The sequence below is a fragment of the Etheostoma spectabile genome, chromosome 1 (assembly GCF_008692095.1).
Source record: "Etheostoma spectabile isolate EspeVRDwgs_2016 chromosome 1, UIUC_Espe_1.0, whole genome shotgun sequence".
In the NCBI taxonomy this organism is placed as follows: domain Eukaryota; kingdom Metazoa; phylum Chordata; class Actinopteri; order Perciformes; family Percidae; genus Etheostoma; species Etheostoma spectabile.
This window is the reverse complement of record NC_045733.1, coordinates 24,254,819-24,260,474: the sequence shown is the minus strand read 5'-3', so window position 1 is coordinate 24,260,474 and position 5,656 is coordinate 24,254,819.

Sequence of the window (5,656 nt, the reverse complement as noted above, 5' to 3'; positions counted from 1 at the left end):
CAATCAGAGGGTGTCAGAGCCAGAATCCTCTCCTCAATTTGCCCAACTGCTGCATTGCAGATAAAAACCCTCCTCTGCCAGACACCTTATACACACAACACGGGTGGGGGAAGGACTGGCTAACAAGGGACTGGCTAACTTCCTAAGGTGCCTAATCTCACTAAATCACACACTATTAGGTAGAGGTTATTATTTTCAACAAGCATTCTTTTTTATTATATGGGAAATTGAACATACACAGAAAATTTGCAGTTCGGAGTGCACCAAACAAACACATGAGCTTGCTCTTGACATAACTGCATTAAATACTACAATAGAAAGGCCATAATCCCTCATGCCAGAATTTTTTGAAGAAATCATTCTCTAGTTATACTGGAAACAACCGAGTCTATATGTCAAGGTGTGGGCTTGATATAATAATTCAATAGTGCGAGCCTCAGTGGACTAATATAATATAGATCATTTGGAATTAACGACTTCTCTGCAAATTTCACACTTTGCAAAGTCATCCAGTGGGCCCTATGGAGGGGGCGATTCTGCCCTAGGGCTGTGTGTTTGACACCCCTGTGTTAAATAGTTTCCATTAACAATCTAATTTTGACATGCGTGTGATGTGCCATTAGACTACAATACTGCACATCATATAAAAAAAACACAATATACACAGCCAACATAAGATTGTAGACAAATATCACTGCAGTGAAATAACATTGACGATGTTATTTGGGAAGGTTCAACTGTATTAGATGTCCATTATTGAGCTATTTTACTATACAGATTTAAGGACTAGGTGGAGAGATTATATCTCCAACCTGGCCTTGGAACGCCTCGGGATTCCCCAGTCGGAGCTGGTACATGTGGCATGGGAAAGGGAAGTTTGGGGTCCCCTGCTGGAGCTGCTCCCCCCGTGACCCAATCCCAGATAAGTAGATGAAGATGGATGGATGGATGGATCTTATTTCTACTGGTAAAAAACCATAACAGAATAAAACAATTCAATGCAATGTAAGTTTGCATGAACCTCCTTTTGAATCATGTACAGAATTGAGACGTGGCAAAGCAATTTGTCTCTTCTACGGTACGGTACCGTTGTGCCGCTTCACTTAGCTAATTATCATCTTTGCTGTTGACTGCAGCAGGTAAACCAGCACGTTTTGAGGGAGCGAGTGAGGCTCAACACTTGAAACCTTAATGAGCTGAGAGCTTATCCTCATACCCCAGACGACAAACTGCCCTGCTCTTCTGAATGGAATTTTTCACAGCCAGGATTGCAATAATTAGCTATTCTTACTGCTCAAGCTGCCTAACAGGAACATTGTCTCAATTACAGCTGTTGTTTACACCCTAACTAACTGTAATTAGCCATCAGTCTGGATTTGGAGGTGATTTGTCAGACTGTCATGCACAATGATAAATGAATGATGGCAACTCCATGTGGCTTCATGGACCATCATAACTCCAAGTGAAGCCGAAAGTCAAACCAGCCTTGGTGCAGAATTACAGCCCCTTACTTATAACCCAATACGGGCAATAGTGAATCTAAGAGACCCATCCCAGCTCCAATAATGGATGATACAAAAGGTACTACAAACAACACTAGATCGTGACAATGATTTGTCATAATGTCTTTACGGAAATTAAAAACTAAAACAAATTGGTATTTTTACGTTTCAGTTTTTAACATAAACAAGAGAACTATCTTAATTAGTGAGTTTACGTAAGAAGTGCTAGCCAGGCCAGCCCCCGTCCCCCGTCCCCATGTGCTAAGCTAAGATAGCTGCTCCTTAGCTTAACGTTGAAAAAACAAATAGGAGAGTGGTATTGATCTTCTTATCTAGCTCTCACTATAAAGGCAATATATGTATGGCTGTGCATATGTCTGCACAAAATGTCTAACTATTTCTTTTAAAATACAATACAAAACAAGCAAATACATTTTAATTAAAGTGACATGGATTTGTGGCCTGATTAGCTCAGTTGGTGGAGAATGCACATATATGTAGAGGTGTATGCCTTGACGCAAAAGGTCTCTTCCCATATCATATATAGCTGTCCTATCCATTAAAGGCGGAAATGCCTATAAAAAATAATCAACAACAAAAAAATGACTTGGTTTTTTTGTTGCATTTCAGCCCAGCAAACCTGATGCAAGATCAGCAAATACAACATTAATTAAATTAAACTTGATGGCAAGGTTTGATATGTGACTTGATTTGGCTGGATGTGACCTAACAAATGAGTACCAGAGACTCAATTTAAGAAATGGCCCTTTGGCTCAAAACCAAAATGTATAATTTGAGAACTTGTGTACAGGGTGACTGAGTTTCACCTCTGGTTATCATGCCTCTGAATGATTCAGACTCACCCAGAGCTAGGAGCTTCCCAGCTCTCTATTTCCCCTTCCCTCTGTGTGCCTTGCTCTCTGTCTCTCAATGTGAATTCAGTTCAAATTGCTTTATTGGCATGAATATCACAAATATCAATATTGCCAAAGCATCAAGGATCATGTGAGAAGAAATACATACATACAATTCCCTGAGTAAACTAAAATCTATTCATTTAAGATAAAAAAACAGGAAAACAACAATGGTATGTCAATATACAGTAACATATCTAGTGTTAAATGTAAGAAAGAAAACAAAGAAGTAGACACTTTAAGGAGAGGACTAAATGAGAAGGCAAATGAGTCAACTGTGGGGATATGAACTATATATTATGTGTTGTTGTGCTGGTTGTCTCTTAGGCTGTGACATGCACTCGCATATCTCACGCTCACACTGTTTTCTCCAAGTAGATGTTGCATTTTTGTCTGGTCAGAGACTGTATCAAAATCAGGGAGTTTATATTTAATTTAGTTGAAGAACTGAGTTCTGATGTCAATATATGTGCTACATTGAAGCAGGAAGTGTTGCTCTGTCTCCACTTGTCTCTGTGGACCGAGCTGACACAGCCTGTCTTCTCGAGGCAGCCAGGTCTGTCTGTGGTGAACGGTTTGGGGTGGCAGTGGCTCAGTCCGTAGGGAGTTGGGTTGGGAACAGAAGGGTTGCGGATTCAAATCCCTGTACGGTGCATGGAGTGTATTTTTATTAGCTGGAGAGATGCCACTTCACCTCCTGGGCACTGCCAGGTGCTCTTGAGCAAGGCCTTGTACCTCCCCAACCGCTTAGGGCGCTGGTCCAGCACTGGCAGCCCACTCACTGTGTGTGTGTGTGTGTGTGTGTGTGTGTGTGTGTGTGTGTGTTTTCAGGGCTGTGTATAGTGATTACTAACAAAAACAGAGTGTAAATTGATTTTCCCCACTGGGGATCAATAAACAGTATAATTTAAATAAAACAAAATAAAAATTCCACAGACAGACTGTGTCCACTCAGCCTGTACCTGCTCAGAGTCTTTCTGAGACTGTGGCCACGTATGGTGCTCAAGTATTCTGCTACTGTGTACTCTCGGTTTAGGGCTGGGCAACAATCCATTTTGCATTGACATTTAGTGTCTTTCCAATAGGTCAATTATTTCTGTATTTGTCTGCAGGTGATTTGGTTGGGCCAGATGGTTTGGGGGGTGTCCTGAGATTCTGGGGGCTGTGAAGTGAGGAAGCTGAGGGGGGTGTCCTGAGGCTCAGGGGGCTTTGAGGTGAGGGAGCTTAGGGATAGAACTAGCTGACTGAGGGGACACTATGTAGTAGAAACTATCGGGGTCGCTTGTTTTCAGGTGGTTGTAGAAATTGAAGGATCTTTTTTTCAATTGTAATTTGGAGTGGATATTGGCCTAGTTCTGCTCGACAGGCGTCATATGGGATGTGTAATGGTTTTTACAAAATTGTACATTGAATCTCTCAATTGGGTGATTGTCCCAGTCAGTAAATTTTACATGTCTACTGAACAGAGCACTGAGCTCTCTCTCTCTCCTCACTCTCTCACACACACACACACCACACACACACACACACACCACACACACACACACACACACACACCACACACACACCACAATACACACACACAACAAATACCACACACACACAATCACCGACGGTGACAACCTTTATTAATCATAATCATTCCTGTTCTCAGCTCATTTCACTTCTTACTTGCCAATGAGTCACTACAACACACACTCACAAGATTACCAATACACTGTGCACAACCACAACCCCTTATTCGAAAACATACACACAAAGTTACACACACACATCACACACACACACACACACACACACACACATACACAAACACACACAGTTGCTCAGGTGTGGATGCCTGATGCTTCAACAATGAGAGAGAGAATTAGCGGTTTATCATTAGAATTAGCTCTGAGCACTGCAAAGACTCTACAATACAGCGTTAACGGCATGGCTGTGTCAGCACAGCACTTCCTGTTTATGGTTTAGTCCCACAGCAGGCTGCAGACGCCAGATAACAACAGGCACAGGGCACTCTGGGAGATAAAAGCGCCACAATCTGTGCTGGGGACCCTGTAGCCCCTGCTGTTGCCTGCTGGGGCATCAGTCAGTATTACTTCTTAGAATGGTACTCCCTCAAACAGCCCTGCACATGAGAGAAAGAGGGGGTGATGGAGAAAGCAGGAAAGAAAGAGAAACAGACAAAATAGAGTATATGTTAAACATTTACAAAACACTAAAGCTGCTGTTGCTTTATTCCTAGTCATTCATACCGCAAAGAGAATTTCCACACTCGTGCTCATTGAATGCACACAGTGCCTCATACTGCATGTTTGTGGTTGAATGATCACATCTCTATGATAAGGAGTCTTGCCTGAAACCAAAGGATGTGAAGAATAACAGCAGGTTCAAGGCTATAGAGATGACTCGTAAAATAGCCAACAGATTTGAATCCCAAGTAAATCAGCTAAAATACTAGGGCAAGGGCATAAATTGCCACTTAATATCAATCAGGTTTGTTTTAGCCTTGAGCGAGACACATATTTCATTTTCCAGTTACAGGGTCATGAAAGGATTATGCATGCGGAGATATTGAGTTAGATCTACACACAATATATCTGAGTACACATTTTTTATACAGTGCCAGGAAAGGACAGTAGGACATTTGTCTTTGTTTTGGCTCTGTACTCCAGGATACTGGACTTGAAATTAAACAATGACTTTACGTTCAAAGCGCTGACTCTTAGCTTTAACTTGAGGGTGAGAAGAATCATGTTTTATTCCCAGTCCCCTTTTTTTAGATTCTGAAAGTTTTTGATGTCAATCCACATGTTTTTATCCAAATTACGTGATTTCGAATGAAAATTGCCTCATGGAAACAATAAAAGTTGATGGAATTTCATGAATAACGACTCAAAGAAAATACTTTTGGTCTCATTGGATTTTATCTTTATTGATATACGGCTTATGTGATAAACACAGACGAAAATGTTATTTACTGAATAATGCATTGCGATTAAGTTTTAGGTAATTTTATGGTTGCAATCCGCCACAAAACGAAGAAGATGTTTTAGTTAATTTCCACCCAGTACTTACGCTCTGTTTGCACACATGGCGGGTGTCAACAAAGACAGATGTAAGTGGACAAACGAGGAGACAAAATAAAAGGCTATCAGCTGGCACATAAGCAATACAACTTGTGGAATATTGATCATTTGTTGGTAGCAACCAACAAGAAAAACGTTTGCAAATGATTGC